Source organism: Erigeron canadensis, chromosome 5 (assembly GCF_010389155.1).
Source record: "Erigeron canadensis isolate Cc75 chromosome 5, C_canadensis_v1, whole genome shotgun sequence".
Taxonomy (NCBI): Eukaryota; Viridiplantae; Streptophyta; class Magnoliopsida; order Asterales; family Asteraceae; genus Erigeron; species Erigeron canadensis.
Window position 1 is genome coordinate 16886860 of NC_057765.1, and position 19003 is coordinate 16905862.

Here is a 19003-nt window from a genome sequence, read left to right on the forward strand (position 1 = left end):
TAATTTTCTTTTTTGGCTGCTTTTTGATTTAAAAAGACAACTTTTTATGAATGGATAGGTTAGACTACCAGTGTAACTAGACTACTACTAATTTAATTTAAGCCAGCTGTTAGGTCCAGATTTACTGGACTTGCTCCAAACATAACTACTAGAGCCCTCTGAAGATTTGTCCAGAAATTATGTGAAGACCAGTGAACAACTTCTGGATTTCACCAGATTTGTTCACTGGACTTCACTCCAGTCAAGATCTGTCCACTGAAGAACATTCTCACTGAAGTCGAAGACTGAAGTCTGAAGAAAGAAGTCTGACAAATAGCGGAGCTCACTGGAAGACTTACTAGATCTCCTGACTGGAGTCCTTGTCAGTGTTCTAGACCTTAGAAGTCTGAACACTGATTACGAGGAATTGACTTTATGCCTTTACATGCCTTTAACCGGACAATCCATTTGTCTTTTGTTAAAAGCCTTACACGCATGTAAAGGTGGTTTGTTAATTAGAAGACAAGTCACTGTCATGTGACTTTATTCTTGTACTTTAATCAATGCTTTTAAGGAATTAATGTAATTTCCTTAAATGCATGTAACCATATTTGTACGGCAAAAAGAATATTGTATTTATTCTTTTTACCTATAAATACCAAGTCACTTCGTCCAAATGACATACTATTGCAACTTGGTGCCTTTGCTCAAATACTCTCGATCTAAACAGTTATACTTCACAACTTTAAGTATTGCGATCAAAGAGTTGATTTAGCAAAGATTAGATCACTTGTAATTCATAGGTTGTTTAGATACTTACTTTGTAATATCTTGTTCCGCAACAACCTTGTATTTTATTTAACATCAATAAATAAAATACATTTGAAAATTACATTGTGTCTCACCATTTACTTACTTGCTTATCTTTATATTGCTTAAGTACGTATTACGTTATATATATTCTTGCATTTATATTAATCGTAATACTAGTCCAATCTAGTGCTTACTTGATATTTAATACTAGTCATCACTAGTGATTACTTGACTTGTTATTCTACACTTGTGGGTTAAACCATTGAGTGAGGGACTTCACAATTGGTAACAGAGCAGAAGGCTAACATACTTGCCTAGATCTGCATTCTCTCGATGGCCAACCCAGAGAATACACAAGGAAACCCTTTAAATGCTGGACCTCCACCTATAAATGAATTTGAACAAACCAATGACCATACTAACAATAATCCACCGCCACCACCTCCTATTCCTGCTTCTCCACACGTGCATGTGCACTACTCGAATACTCCTGTTCCCAAATTCAGTGGGAATGGTGATGAATTTGGCACGTGGAAGGCTAGGATGTTATTACATGTTACTGGTATTGAGAGGAATATGCTTAAAATTTGAAATGAAGGACCCTATATTCCTAGAAGTCCTCTCAATCCACTTCTTGATCCAACTGGAGCAAGATCTGGGAGGGAAAAGAGAGAGGAACATTGGTCTGAAGAGGAAAGGATACTTGTTAATATTGACACTACTTTAAAAGTCATGATCCTCGGGGCCGTTCCTGAAGCTCTAATTCCTACATTAGTGCTTTATCCCAGTGCCAAAAGCATGTGGGATGAACTAGTGAACCAGTATGAAGGTGGTGGTGATACTATTGTTACCAGGAAAGTAGCTTTAAATAAGAAGTAAGAGTCATTTTTTGCCCTACCCAATGAATCATTAACTGGTACCTACACCAGATTTATGTCTATCATAAACCAGTTAAGAGGGCTTGGGGTAGAAAAGGACAAGGACATACTTCTTGAAAGATTTTGTGATATTCTTCCTTCAAAATGGTCTCATATGATCGTGGTCTTGAGACAAGGTAAAACCTTGCATTCCCATACTCTGTCATCTTTGTATGGAGCCTTCAGATTCACTGAAGAGAATCAAGCCCAGAGAATTGAGGCAGAAAAAGATGCTATTAATCATGCTTCCAGTAGTTCCCCAGTGGTTAGTCATACTGAACCACCATGTGCAGCATTAATGTCTTTCGAGAATGTATTTTCGATGAAGAAGATGATGTCTAAATTAATGGATTCTGGAGTCATGAATAATATCTCTCCAGATTATGATGAAACTGACAGTGATGCTCTAATGACTATGATGGCTAAAACGTTTAACCATTTCAAAGCCAGAGCTAACAGACCCACTGGACACAATGCACCCAGTTCTTCCACTGATAAGACCAATTTGACATGCTTTAAGTGTGGCAGAAAAGGTCATTTCATGAAATAGTGCAAGTCCAGTCAGTTTGTCTCACAATCTGGTCCATCACCTTCTTATAACAAGCCTGATGATAGCTACAGATTAAAATACAAAAAGCTTAAGGCTCAGATTGCTCTCCTGTCTGCAGAAAAAGATAATAATAAATGCATGGTGGCAAAAGAAGAATGGGTTCCCTCTGATGACTCATCAGTCAATGATGAAGAGGAAAAAGATTGTTGTTACATGGCTCTAGCCGATGAAGAGCATCTGGTGAAAGAAGATGTCACATCTGAAAGATGGGTGGACATTGTCATTAAAAAGGTAATAGATTATTACAAAGAAACTGATCCTGAGTTAAAATTGGACATTGCTGAAGCTTTAAACTCTGATTTAATGTTTGTGGAAACTGTTCATTCAGAAATGTCAAATAATTTTGAAACAGATTTTTCTGAAATGACAAACTTACAATCTAAGTTAAAAGAATTGCAAGATATTGAACTAGCTTTCAAAGCACAAGTTTTGGTTACTGAACAGCTGGTCCAAGAAAAGGAAGCACTGGAAAATCTTTTGTCAAAAGAAAAACTTGTTATCTAGTCATGGCTTGAGACCAAGAAACCATATGATGCTGCACGTAACCAGTACCCCTCCCAAAAACGTGCATATTTAGGGGGTGATGTTAATGCTGCTGCATTAATACCTGTTGTTAACCGATTGCCTGAAGTGTTAAAACCGAGCACTATCTATGATGAACCAACAACACCCAAAACTTGTATTATTACTCCTGTTCAATTGTCTGAGGTTAAGACTGGAGCCACAAAGATGAATGCTCCAGTCAAGAAGGTTAAGCAGAATAAAGATGAATGCCTCAATCATCTTCTAAAGAACCCCAGGTTCAGAAAAAGAAGAATGTTGTTCCTCTACCTAAGCCAAAAGTACAGTCAACTGGAAAGGCTATGGTGTCATTTGAAGAAAATATTTTGTTAAGGTTAGAAAGTCAGTTTCAACTACTGGCTCGACAAGTTCAAAGTTGTAATGCAAGAATTAACAATTTTGTGGGTACTTCATCTGGCCCTAAACAAAATACAAAACCTTTTTCAAAGAAAGAAAAATCGAGTACACCTATTGTTAAGCAAAAGAAAAAGGTTTGAAAATTGTCAGCTCCAGTGGTGTCAACAATACCATGTTGGAAAACGTGTTTAAGCACGTTCCCGGATCGATTAACACGAGATCTATACAATCATAGATGTGCGGAATCCGTCTATGATCGTCTTTAGGGTTAATTAATGATTATCATGATAAACACATACGAAGATAATAAGAACAGGAGATAAACACGAAAATACTATCATTAATCATATGATTACAAGGTGAATCCGTATGAAAAACATCTACAATGATTACGGATTACAATCATTGAGACGAATCATGATAGTTTGGGCGGTATCTCGAGGTATAGATCCCTACCTCCAGAACCTAGTGAATGACTCTATGTTGCAACTAAATCATCAACCTAAATTCGTGACCTAAGACTTATATTTATAGGCTGAACAAACGGACTGGGCTGTCAAATTCGTACAAACGGGCTGGGCCTTACTAACATAATAGTTCTTACGAACTTAATCTTCGTAAGGCATATATGTACGAAGTTAATAGTTCTTACGAACTTAAACTTCGTAACCATAATTGTACGAATTTCTCAGCCTTTTAGAATTATTGCATCGGACAACAAATTGTGCACTTTATGTGCTCTAACAAACTCCCCCTTGGCCGGTGCAATCAATTCTTCACAAACCGATATTAGTTATAGAAAGTCTAAATGAATAGCCTCCCCTTTAACTTGAGATATCGGATCTTCAATGTTGAGACTCGATCTTCTGAAACTGCAATCTGATCTTCAACCTGCAAAATCTCTATATCTTCATGAAAACTAACCAACCGAACACTTCTCGCTGTAGTTCTCCCCCTCAGTAGTAGCACCTCCAAATTAAACATCAGCAATCTTCCACCCTAGGATTTATTGCCGGAGACTCTGCTCATCTTGCTTAATTGGCATGTAATGGCAGAGTTGAATTTCCAGCAATCAACATCAAATCAATTAGCTCTCACAAAAATAAGAAACTCTGTAACTTGAATCACAAACTGTAGTAACATGAATCCTGTCTCAACTAGCAATGTCTGACTCTGTCTTTTATCTTCACAACTCTACCAATCACCCGAAGCCTTTCTAATCAGATATCCTCTTCAGTTGTATACGCTGCCATACATAAAGATCTTTATCTTCGTGACTGCTCCTTTCAGTCACCTAATATCATCTCTATGTCTTGGAATATAGATAAGATTCAATCTTCAAATACTCAACAACAAGTAACCAGCTTCATTGCACCAACATTTCAACAGTTCAAACCGCTATATCAAAAAGATCAACTTCTAATAATACTCCAATAATAACATGATGATCTTCAAACTCGAACATTATAATACTTTAATCACCATCAACCGTTAAACTGAATGAATGAACATAATAACCTTTGATCTTCAATGAATGTCGAGTAGTTCATATTTTTGCTTAGAAATACCGAGTAGTTCATATTTTTATCACCCCCATTTCTCTGCAAAAATCTTGAACTTCAGCCTGTCTTAGGTATCTCCTATCCTGTATGAGGTTCCAAATGGCCTAGAGCATATAACAACTGCAAACTCTTCGCCGGTAACAGGGTACCCCATTTTCCCTCCAAATTATCTGGGAAAAACACCTTTACGTGAAACATTGGTATTCACGTAAATTATTGAATCTAAGATGGTAGGAAAAATTCGATGATTGTCGAAATTTTGTGCCGAAACCGTGCCAAATATGCGCGAAAACGGACCAAAATTTTTCGACCATTACCAAATTTTGAATCTCGCGTAAAAATCCACTTCTAAGACCATAGAAGAAATTAAATTTTACGACCATTACCAAATTTTGAATCTCGCGTAAAAATCCACTTCTAAGACCATAGAAGAAATTAAATTTTACGACCATTACCAAATTTTGAATCTCGCGTACCAAATGTTTTTTTTTTTTTTTTTATAACTACCCTGTTGTGTGCTTCCATGTAATTGATCTTCTTATGTTGAAACACACTGAACCTCTAAAGTAGCTTGAGAACATCTTCGTCGTCTGATAAGAACCATATACGAAATTGTCTCAGCTAGAACGACTATCTTCGTGATGACATCAACTCTCAGTTAAACTAACTTCTTGATGACATCAGCACAAACTTAGATGTTATCTTCGTAAGAACTAAGTCTGCATGAAACGAAGTTTAAGTTCGTAAGAACAACTAACTTCGTAAGTGAAATCTAACTTCGTAAGAACAAAGTTACTTTGCAACCAAATGCTAAGTTCGTAAGTGTAAGTTCGTGAGGTAAAAAAGGTTAAGTTCGTGAGGTGTTTTTGGCTATTTTGGGTTAAGTTCGTAAGGTGAAGACCTCATTTGTACAAAGTTAAGACATAAGTTCGTAAGAACAACGAACTTTGTAAGTTAAATTTGTTTCCTATCTTCGTAAGATGAACTTAGAACGAATTTAAAGTTAAATTCGTTTCCTATCTTCGTTTTGCAAGATTCAAAACGAATTTAGCAGATCTGGTCGAAATTTTTCATCAAAAACCTAATTTTCAGATCTCGTTTGAGGAAATATCATCCTCCAAAGCTCTGATACCATGTTGGCTGAGATTAGTGCTATGAAAGACAAAGTTAAACATGCTGTGGCTGTAGAAAGAGTAGGTGGTGAAGCTTATGCATTGTTAGCTAAAAAGTGTGCTACAACTGAGAAAGAACTGGCTGATGCTAGAATAGAAATAGTGGAATTACAAGCTAAGGTTGATTCTGCTAGACATGATGAGCTTTTAATGCATATGAAAAAGTTTGAGGATTCTCCATCTAAGAGTTCTGACACTGCTAAGGTTTCTTACAATAGCATGCCTCCTCCTTTCAACAATAACTATACTCCTGTAGAACCCAATATTCCTGAAGTCCTACTTCAACCTAGTGTTGATGTTGGTAAATCGAAAGACTCGATTCCTAAGCCTAATTTGACTGAGGAGACAACAGAGTCTAAAGGAGTTTCTTCTCAACCTACCAAGGAAGAGAAATTGAAAGGTGTCGTCCTAGATTCGTCCACTTCTTATGGTCAGAAAGACAGTATTACTCACTTTACACTTCGTAAGAGTAGTAGGGTCTACACTGAGTTAGAATTTCCGTTATCATCTTTTGACCCTAAGAGGATTGATAAAGTCTGGGATGTTGATATTAAGGATATAAAGCGATTAAGTCGGTTGCGTCAAACTCCTTTACCTAAGCAATCTAGGGATAGCCAATCTGAAGATGAATTAGTTGTTAATGTCGAAGCAACTAAGGTTTTAAAGCATATTTTAGTGCCTGCACGAAAGAAGTCCCCAAGTAAGTCTAGGATATCACCGACCAAACGAGACCATGAGGATTCTAGAAAAACATGTAAGTCAGTGGACATTAGTGAATCTGTAAGTACCAATAATAAGGTAGATACAAAGAAAAAGACTAAGGTCCTCTCTTGCTTTGCTTGTCATGAAAAAGGTCATGTTTACAGTGTATGTCCTAATCGACCTCGGAGATCGGGTTCTCCTTCAAAGGTTTCCACCTCGGAAGGAAAAGGGGGGTTGGGTAATGATAAACAGGTTCATGAGACTAAAGTTCACTCTTCTACAAAACCGTTTACTATACCTCATCGACGTGAATCTCCACCAAAAGGTTCATCCCCTAAGGAACAAAGATTCACTACCCCCAGTGGGAGTTCGAGTCGGTCACAAACACCTCCAAGTCGTAATTCATTTTATGACAGAATTCACTCAAGTGTTAGACCTTCTTTTGGCTCTCATTCCCCAAGACCTTCTCCGACGAGAGGTCAGAAGTCTTCTCCAGTGAGAAGACAAGTTGAGAATCAAGTCACACCCACGGCTTCTAGCAATGGATATTGGACTGAACTGATTCTCAAGGATGAGAAAGGACGACCCAAACCTATGAAGGTTTGGGTCCCCAATGAAAACTAACTTTTCTCATTTTATGTGCAGGGAGTTCCTAGGAAACCAATTCATTTGTGGTACCTTGACAGTGGATGCTCCAGGCACATGACAGGGGACAAGAAACTCTTGTCCAATTATACTGGTATAAATGGGTCATATGTTAGTTTTGTTGGATCCAAGGGCGGCAATATCACCGGTCAAGGAGATGTCGTCAATGGACAACTTACTCTCGAAAGAGTTAACTATGTGGAACAACTTACTCGCAATTTAATGAGTGTCTCACAGATCTGTGATAGGGGCAACAATGTTCATTTCACAGAAAAGGAGGCATACATCTTGAAGCCGGGGTTCGTTATTCCAGAAGAATGGATTATGCTCAAAGCTCCTAGGAAGAGAGACATCTATGGCTTACTTGTAGGTGTTGATAATCCAAAGGAGCCCCTTTGTTTGTTGAGCAAGGCAAATGAGTCTGAATCTCTCCTATGGCATCGTAGAATGGGACATATCAACTTTCGGAAGATGAATGACCTTATCAGTCTTGGGATAGTTGACGGTGTGCCAGTTAAGAAGTTTGGGATAGTCAACTTTCGGAAGAAGTTTGAAAGGAAAGCAACATAAGAATCCGCATAAATCCAAAGTACTCAACTCTATTTCCAAACCATTCGAATTACTTCATATGGATCTCTTTGGTCCTGTGAACAAAAGAAGCATTGGAGGGATGTCTTACTGTTTGGTGATCACTGATGATTACTCGAGGTAGTCATGGGTATTCTTTCTGAAGACCAAGGATGAGACCGCAGAATGATTTATGGATTTTATCAAGCAAGTTGAAAATGTCCATGGAGTCAAAGTTAAGAGAATCAAGAGTGACAATGGTACTGAGTACAGTGCACCATATGAGCCACAACAGAATGGCGTGGCTGAAAGGAAGAACAGGACATTGATTGAGACAGCCAGGACGATGCTTGCTGATTTAGGGCTTCCTATTACTTTCTGGGGAGAGGCAGTGAATACAGCTTGTCACATTTTGAATCGGGTTTTTGACATTAAACGGTTTAAGAAAACTAGTTATGAACTGTTGCACAACAAAAAGCCCAATTTGCAGAATGTTGAGCCTTTCGGTGTTCCTTGCACTTTTCTTAAAACTCTTGCTTAAGGGAAATTTGAACCTAAATCTGAGGAGGGTTTCTTTCTGGGTTATGTCCCAAGTACACCGATTAGGCGTGTGTACAATCAGAAGACTTGGCAAAGTAGATCTTGGTACAAATGTCGTAATTGTCAGTCATAAACCTACTGTACACATTGGTCCTGCTAATAATTTTGATTATCATGGTGTCTTCACTTCTTTTCGTGGTCCTGTTTCTTTTGCAGGTGTTCCGACTGTGGAGGATGTCGTTACTCTCCATGATCCTCTGGATGGTGGACCGGTTTCTGGTTCTTCTTCTGTTTCCTCACCAATAGTTAAGCCTACTTCTGAATTTGGAGAATCTAGTGGGACAAAAGTAGCAGATTCTACCTTAGAGTCTGCTCCTATAGTCCCTACTGATCCTCTGCATGTACCTCTACCTGATTCTCCTTTCTATGATACTGATGACACGGAAAGTGAAACTCAGGAGGAGCCTCAAACTCCAGATTATAAAACTCCAGAGCAACATGTGCAGATGAATTTGGGAAATGATCTTTCGGTCGATAAGGTTCCTCAAACTAGGGTCAACAAGGATCATCCAGTCGAGCAAATCATTGGTGATGCTTCTGCCTCTGTTCACACGAGGAATCAATCTAAGAAACCGTCGTGTATGTTTGCTGAAGTTAAGGATACTGGGGCAATTACTTGGTACTTGTATTATTGCTTTATCTCTCAGGTTGAGCCTAAAAATGGCTCAATTTCAAAAGCTTGAGGTATGGAAGTTAGTTGACTTACCTCCGGGTGAATCTCCTTTAACAACGCGTTGGGTTTTTCGTTGTAAACGAGATGACAGAGGTGTAGTCACTCGCAATAAGGCTCGATTGGTGGTTAGAGGATTTGAGCAACAAGAAGGCTTTGATTACGATGAGACATTTTCCCCTATAGCTAGACTTGAAGCTATTCGATTATTTCTGGCATATGCTAGTTATAAAGGTACTAAGGTGTATCAGCTTGATGTAAAGAGTGCCTTTTTGTATGGAGACATTAAAGAAGAAGTGTATGTAGAACAACCTGCCGGGTTTGAGGATCTAGACTTTCCTAATAGAGTATATCGTGTCGATAAGGCTTTATATGGTTTACATCAGGCTCCTCGATCGTGGTATGAAAAATTGTCAACACATTTGAAGGAAAGTGGTTTTACCAAAGGTTCTATAGACAGCACGTTGTTTATTAAATGGAAAGGGAAGGACTACTTGCTTGTACAGGTTTACGTCGATGACATCATTTTTGGTTCATCTGATGATAAAATGTGCAAGGAATTTGAACAGAGCATGAAGGCTAAGTTTGAGATGAGTGCTATGGGGGAATTAACCTTCTTCCTTGGACTCCAGGTGGATCAACTGAAGGATGACTTCTTTATACATCAGACCAAGTATGTCAAAGATCTTCTTACTAGGTTTCGAATGTCTGATGCTAAGGATGCTATTACTCCCATTAAGACTAATCATGGGTTGTGTCCTGATAAGCCTAATGATCCATACGTCGATGCCACTCAATATCGAGCTATCATTGGATCCTTGATGTATCTGACAGCCTTACGTCCAGATATTACCTTTGCTGTTTCTATGTGTGCTAGATATCAGGGTAATCCGAAAGAGTCTCACTTGAAAGCTGCGAAAAGGATTCTTCTTTATGTGAAAGCCAAGCCTCGTCTAGGTCTTTGGTATCCCATGTATGGTTCTTTTGACTTCGTAGCTTATACTGAATCGGATTATGGTGGTGACAACTCGGATAGGAAATCAACGTCAGGTGGATGTCAGCTTTTAGAGGGGAGAATTATATCGTGGCAGTGCAAAAAGCAGACATCTGTTGCATAGTCTTCCTGTGAAGCAGAGTACATTGCTGCTGGATATTGCTGTTCTCAGGTGCTTTGGATACAGCAACAATTGCGCGATTATGGTATGAATATCTCCAATACTCCTATTTGTATTGATAATAAGTCTGCCATAGATATTACCAAGAATCCAAAAACCTTTAAAGTCACCAAGCACATAGATTTAAAGTATCATTTCACACGTGACTGTTTTGAGAAAAAGCTTATTCATTTAGAAAAGGTTATTACTGATGATAATCTTGCTGATCTATATATTAAAGCTTTTGATGGACCTCGTCTTGAGTTGTTATTTCAACTCAATAGTATGAAGAATGCCGAGTAGTTTCTCTCAAAGAACTTAAATTTATTTTTCGTGTCTTTGTAGTGTAAGTCGTACATAGATAGAGTCATAAAAATACAAAAAGAGTTGTCTTAGTATAAGTTTGTATATATCTAGTGTCAAAAAAAAAATACAAAAACATTGAAAAATCGAAAATCCAAAAAAATATGAATAAAGTAAGGTTACTGCGATAAATGATGAGAAGTGACGATACATTAGCTTTTAAGCCTGCTCAATCGTAATATAACTGATTAGTTTAGTGATTACAATTTGGGATATATCGGTAGACACAAAGTACCAAGGTTTCCTTCAATCTGAACTTAAATTATACAATGTTCTTGTGGGAAACATATTCAGATATATGGCTGAGATTGCTTGCTTTTCAGTAATGAATTGATCTAGTCCTTAAATTTTGTGAAAGATCTAGCATTACTATAAGATTTGTTCAATGAATAGGCAAGAACCTCTACCAATCATGAGCATAAAAGTAAATGTGATATTGTTATGCAAATCAAATGAATGCAAATTAAGGGGCTAATGTGGTCTTTGAGATTCGGACAAGTATGTCCTCGGGGTGTCTTTGTATACCTAGTCTACCTAAAGCTTCCACCTTGGGATAGGTTGTCAGAAAGTTCGCTACATGGATCTCATAGAAAATCACGGGTTCCTTATAAATCATGAAATGCAGAAGCAAATATGTGAAATCACAAAGTAATTCAATTCAGTTATCCACAAAGTGTCTCATGATTGGTTAAGGATGTTTTTGAATATATTGAATATTTGTTATTTTAGTGCTTGTGTCGATTACGGAAGTATATCTGAATGTGGGTTACATAAGTTCGCAAACTATTCAAATGGCATATTAGGCTACTCGGGTTATATGGTGACTGTCCTTGGCCAGGGTATGTCGAAAGTGTCATAACTCAAAGGAGACTGGAAGTACCGAGTGTTTAAGAGGACAAACATACCGGTAATCGCTGTTTGGTCACGGTTCAAAACTTATAATAAGAGAATTATTTCTCACCCGCAGGCTTATGTAACATGCTAACCAGATCTAATCAGCAGTAATCATGCATAATGTGAATAATGTATAAAGTCAAGTTAATTAGAATTTAGATTAGTTTATTATTCTGCAATTTTTATTCTGTGTTATTTTTCTTTTTAATTGAGTCAAAATAGTATTTTTATAAGTTCTTATTGCACGAGAGACCCTATTCAAATTCTGAGTATATGTTTTGCTAAATTCCTTCATGTGAATTTTTAATGAGGTTGTGTGGTTTGTTTACAAAGAAGATTTTCTAATATGGACATTAATTTGTTTAAGTTTAGAAAATGATCTTTCAAGTGTTATGTGAAATGTTAAAGTTATTTTGTAACAAGTTAAGTATTTGATTAATAACTTGTTGACATTTTAGGGTTTGACAAGAAATGACCTTCCTTGATCTTTTGTTAGATTTTTAAGTTATTTCATATTTGTTAACCCTGATTGAGAGTACTTGTAGCTTGAATTTTCTGCATTATACTGTTTTGTTCTCAATGCGTTGATGAGTTATGTGGTAAGTGTGCAGTGTTCAGGTTAAGAAGATAAAGTTGGAGTGCTGATTTCTGTTACTACATTGTTATTTACACGGATGATATCATGACGATAAGATCCTTGGTGTGTAGTGATAATATTTGTGATGCAGATTTGAGCATGTGAAGGATGAGTACATGAACTTGTTTTTGGCATAGTTATTTATTTATGATTCATGTATTTAATGAAAATAATCAAATTTGATATTAGTTTCTTTTGAATTTCATGCTGTGATTTATGACATACTTTTGGAAACTTTACTAAGTTCTTCAGTGAATTTTTGTTGGATAGTTCATTGTTTGTTAAGTTTTGTAGACGGCATCTAGTATGGGACTTAAGTGTTTCAAGATGGTTTGCCGTCACGCATATCTATGATCAAAGGAATTTCTCGGTGTCATAATCGTCATTGGTAATGAGGTTCATATATAAATTGATTATTTTTAGGGTTGTTTATGGTTAGTGTTTAAACCATGAGTTTTCATTCAAGATTATAATGTTCGGTTATATACTTACATTATGATTATGAATTTGGGTGATAAGCACATTTTTAGTACAAGGCATGAACAGGTTGCTTTCTAACGAGTTTTTGCTATGTACAGATTGTGATGAAGGGTCTTGTTTTGGAAGATTGCTTGGATGAAAATCTGAAAAATTTTCAGAAACTTGCTGAAATCTGCAATATTTTCTGATTTTGATTTGTTCTTACGAAGTTAACTGTTATCTTCATTAGAAACTATTTTGTTCAAACGAAGGTTATCTTCGTTTGGCTAACTTTGTTTGTGGAGTTTAGCTCGACCCATAGTTAGCTCATTTTTATTTCACTATATAAAGGGTTTTTTCTTCGTTTCTATTTCACAAAACGAAAATTACTCTTATTTTCGAGCAAAACCCTAAAACCCAAACTCTTTTCTTTTCTCTCTATCTACTTTGTTTTTCTTGATTCGTTTTGCAAACTGTGATCTAAGTAAGTGTTTGATGTTATTTTCATTCACGAACATGATCTAGGTTTTCTATGTTTCCTCGATTTGATTCTATATATCTATATTTTTGAAATCTTTAACTGGTTTATTCAAACGAAGTTGGACTTGTGCAAACGAACTTAGACTTTACTTCAAAACGAATTTAGATTTGTGAACATGGACTTAGATTTTGGATTGAACGAAGTTAAATTGGGTAGAAACGAAGTTAACTTTCGATTATGCCTTACGAACTTAGACTTTAGTTGATAAGGAACGAACTTAGCAAGGCTTAACAAACTTAGTTTCTTAGCAATGCTTACGAACTTAGTTTTTGTCCAAACGAACTTAGATTTCGTTTATAAGTTACGAACTTAGAAGATAAGTTATAACTTACGAACTTGCATGTCCAGTTTAGACTTTACGAATTTAAACTTCGTTAGGTGAAAATTTAGACTTTAGTTCTTACGAATTTACGATTTATCTTCGTTTCGTTATTGCTTACGAATTTAGATTCTATCTTCGTTTCTGTATACTTAACGAATTTAGTGCCTATTTTCGTTCAGTTTGAATATTTTCGTACAGTTTTTACTTTGCGAAATTATTGATTAGGTTTTTCAATTCTGCAATTCATTTATCGTGATTATTTCTCTTGTTTCGATATTGTGATTGGTTTTGCAGAAATGGCTCTCGCTCCTCGTCAGTTTGTGAAGAAACATAATCTCTGCACTGAATCTTGATCCCGATCAGCATAATTGCGAACATTTTCATGAAATGTTTAACTACATTGCTCGCTCGCGATTATTTTTTGCTTTTTGTGATTCGCCGAGACTTGTTAGGCAGTATATCGATTCTTTTTGGTCCACTGCTCATGAAGTCATGGTTGAAGGACAGAGTTTTGTACAAGCTACTGTTGAAGGCATCACCTTTGATTTCCATGCTGAATCACTTCGTACTATTTTGCATCTAGGAGCAGAACCGGAAGTAGAAGAAGAGGAAGACGTAGAGATGACTTATGAGTTTGAACTTCTTCTTCGCTGTTTTCAGAGAATGGGATTTGTTGGCCAGGTCAAACTTCCTTTTGACAAAAGTGGTTTTCAGGGAAGATGGAGATATCTGGCGTATGCATTGCTCGTCTGTTTGAGCAATTGCAAGGCTGGTTTTGATCAACTGTCTGCTCAGATTGCGTCGCAGATGGTTGCATTGGTATATAATCGACCTTATCCTTTCTCGCGATACTTTTATCAAGAGTTTATTGATCAGCTTAATGCTAGGGGGAGGAAGAGATTTCTTTTGTATCCTCGCTTTGTTATGGCTGTAGTTAGACACTTTTGTCCTGACTTAGTGTATGACCAAGGTCCTCGCTACGTTCTTCATGCTTGGCCTTCGCGTCTTTTTGCTGATCTTGAAGCCAATACAAGTAATGTGGCTGGTCTTCATGATCCACCACTTTTTGGTCACCTGATTAATCCAAACTATCGATCTCGTCTTGAGAATGATATGTTTGTGGATGATGTTGATGACGATTCTGATTCTGGTAATTCTGAAAGTTCTGTTGATGGTTCTGATGATGATTTAAGTGATGCGTCTGATGGTTTGGATGATGGAAATGATGGAGGTGATGTTGATAGTTTCGACGGTTCTGTTGCTACAAATGAGACAGACACAGATGATTCTGTTGCTGCTGAACGTCGAACTAAGATGATTCATGATATCTCGGCTGCTTCTGAAAGCGATCATTTGCATCAGTCGTTTGATCAAGAGGGTGTTGCGTTCCATAGAGAGCGTAGAAGTAAGGCTTGTCATGCAGTTCCCGCTGTTTCAGATTCAGCTAACTCCATTCCTGATGCTGCTGAGATTGATCCTGATGTTGCAGCTCAACATGATTCTGAATTGCGTGAGATTTTTGAAAATATAACAGAGCCAGTTCGGTTAGTCCGGTGAAACGGCAAGGGGATGTTGAACTTCAATATATCAGAATTAAGCGTCGACGTGTTGTTGAAGCTTCTTCTGTAGCAATGCCTGATCCTCCAAGACCAACTGCTGTTGTTGTTCCTATTGTTTCACAAGCACCAGTTTTTCGTCCTCTGGTGGCTCCTTCTTTATCTTACCCACTTCCTTCCGATTCTTCGCTTGGTCATCGTGTTGATCTTCTGCAGACTAGAGTTCGTACTTTGGAGTCTGATCTCACCGATACTCGCGCCGCCTTGACTTTTTTGATCAACTGGGTCAAGAATCAAGGGGGAGAAGTTCCTGAAGAGGTCTGCAGATTGTCAGCGGTTCAACCAAGATGTCAGAATGACGATGATGATGCTGATAATGCTGGTGATAGGAATGTTTCTCGCCCAGTTGAAGATAAAGGAAAGGGTGCAGAGATCGAGGGGGAGACAGGAGGTGATACTTCTGCTGTTGGTGCTTCTGGTACTAGTGCTGGTCCTTCTGGTGCTCCTCGTGATTTAGGTATCTAATTTTGATTATGATAGAGATTTTTAGATAGAATGTATATTTGATTGTGTGTAATAAGTTATGACATTTTGTGTAATGAAAATGTAATCTATCTTATTTCAATACAAGTACATTTCATCTTTATTATAATTATCATGATTATTCTTTCTATTCTGGTGTTCATTTTGTGTAAATTTAAATAGATGATCCAGATTATACAGATTTATTCTTTGATGGTGATGAGCTCGAGGAAGGTGAATTTGTTCCTGAACCAAATTTAAACATATTCAAGAAGCCTTATAGGTTTGATGAAGTATGGGACTCAATTCCTGAAGATCCATCGATTGAAGAGAGTAGAGTGTTGGATCAGAAGAGATCAGATGTTCGGGAAAGAATGCTTCAAGTTCCATTTAGTAGCCAAACTCAAGTTCTACATTTTGTTGTGTATGCTAAGAATGGTGATGCATTGATTCCGTCTGATTATGAGATTAACGTGACAAGACCATTCAATCCAAATGATTTTCCAGTTCCTCTCAGAGATGATGATTCATTACATATGGTTGATCAACATATTCCCGAGAAAAGAGTTAATGAATGGATAGTACATAGGGAAACGTGGAAACCAAATTTGTATTGGACTCATATCTCAGACAAAGATGCTGCAAAGTACAAGACAATCATCTGGAGTTGGTTTTATGATGATGAACTGAAGCTGTTTGTTCTTAAAAGACCAGAAGGTTGTCAGTATTTAGCGTGGTGTGAGAGACATTTCAGGAGTTTGTGTGAAGAAGATTTACATGAGCTTGGAAATAACTGGATTATCAATCCAAGTGATGATGGCTTAGCTGATGTTGTTGGTAAGAATCTCCGAAATGATTTCTGGTTGAGAAAGAACATGAAAGATTCAGATAAACCACAGTTTAAGATTGAGCCAAAATCGAAGAAAAGAGTGGTCAAGCCAGATAAAACAGTTGAGTATGTTCAACATGATGTTAAGTGTATGATCAAAGTCCCTGCCAAGAAATGGGCACAAGATGTCTTGGACAAGATGGATAATTGGGAAATTGATCGAAAATCTGGTGAAGCAAAGATGTATGCAAACTCAAAGAAGAAGATTTTGTTGAGAAGAGTATATGATCCGATGCAGTTGGTGAACTTCTCAAGAAATGATCTGAGGAAGTTATACGATACAGAGTGTTCGTTCTTGCCATTTTGGAAGCATGAAGAAAGTCGATATCGTAAGATACTTCAACTCTGCTTACATGAAGATATTCATGCGAATAGCAAAAGATTGTTGTTTGATGCATGATCAGATTTTGAAGACTGAAGAAATCGAAGGTGCTGCTGTCAAGGGGGAGTTTGTTGATGCACGTTGATGTGACAACAGCAACTTAGATTTGATATGTCGTTTAGATTAAGACATTATGTTATTTTATGTCGTATCTATATATGTAATTGATAGATTATGGACTTTATGTTTCGGTAATGATCGATTACATGTTTTGGTGTTGTATATATGTGTTATGTATGATGTTTGTTGTGTGTTATACAAGTACAAACATAATATGTGTTAGGATTCCTTGAATGATGAAACACTAAGGAATATAACTAAGTCTTACATCTAACGAAGATAAGGTATATCTTCGTTAGAGGCAAACGAAGATAAACTTCGTTTGGTACAAACGAAGATTAACTTCATTACATGGGCTGGGCAGCTAAGTTCGTAAGAACAAAGCCCAACAAGCCCAGTTCGATCTGAAACATATATATACGAATGAATACCCTAAAATGAGGTATCACATTCGACATACACGTACACCAGACCACTAAGTTCGTTCTATAGCTTATAGAAACGAATATAGCATCATACGGCTAATTATTTACTTGATAATTAGCGATGTACACGTTAACTAATCAAACTAGTTATCTCGTGAGGATTCCGCACTCACGACATAACAATAGACGATCTCGAGAGCGATCTGTAGCTATCGAGGGACTCACACCCATCAATCGATGGGTTCGCAAACCTTTAAACTAATAATCTGGTGGATGTGTAGGGCGATCGAAAGAAATATATTTGGTATCTTGACAGCGCTGCTGGCAGGACAATGACCGGATGTAAGACCCTGCTGAAGGAGTTCGAAGTTTTAGCCGGACCCTCCATTACTTTTGGAAAAGATGGTTCTGGAAAGACTGAGGGATATGCTGTTCTGAACAATGGTCAAGTCAAATTCAGACGAGTGGCTTATGTAAATGGGTTGAAATATAACCTCATAAGTGTGAGCCAGTTGTGTGATGATGGCTACCAGGTGTTATTCAACATCTTTCAAGGTATCGTATTTAATAAGGATTGGAAGGTAGTATTGATTGCTCACAAAAAAGGGAATGTGTACATAATGGATATGGAAAGCTCTCCTTCAGAGCAGTGTTTTTATACCAAGGCTGATGAAGACACAAACTGGCTATGGCATAAAAGGTTATCCCATTTAAATTTCAAAAATATCAACAAGTTGTCTAGAAAACAACTTGCAGATGGGATACCTTCTGTTTCCTTCAAAAAGGAAAGGCCATGTCCAGGATGTGAGATGGGAAAGCAGAAACGCACCAGTTTCAAAACAAAATAGAATTTTAGCATATCTGAACCTCTTCACATGCTTCATATGGACCTCTTTGGTCCAGTGAATGTTCAGACTCGTGCTGGTAAGAAATATACCCTGGTAGTTGTTGATGAATACTCCAGATATTGTTGGGTAATATTTCTTAAATCAAATAATGAAATTGCTGCTGAAATCATCGCTCTTATCAAGCAAATTGAACTCAAATACAAACGAAAAGTGTGTCAGTTAAGAAAATGATAATGGAACAGAATTCCAGAATGCAACTCTGGAGAAATTCTGCACTGACACTGGCATCTCCCAGAATTTCTCATCAGCACACACACCAGAACAGAATGGAGTTATAGAAAGAAAGAACAGAACGCTGATAGAAGCTGCCAGGAGTATGCTTGCTGAATCTGGTCTTCCTAAAATGTACTCAAAATCGCTTGTCACACTCAAAATCGCTCAGTATACGTGAAGAGACACAAGAAGATATCCTATGAAATATTGAGAAATAGAAAACCAAATATTGGTTATTTTCACGTTTTTGGATGTCCAGTATACATCCTGAACGACTCCAGTCAGTTAGGCAAATTTGATGCCAAAGCTGACGAGAGATATTTCTTAGGATGGGTCAGGAGTCAATACATGTCACATTTGATGAGTCAAATGAAGCAATCAATAAAAGGCCAACCCTTAATTCTCCCTCAGAAAGTCCAATTTTCTTTGGTGAATCTGATCCTATCATCTTCAATAAAAATTCATCTGAGGATGCTTCCAGTCATCCTGACTTGGAACCAGTGCAGTTTGAAAAACCTACTAG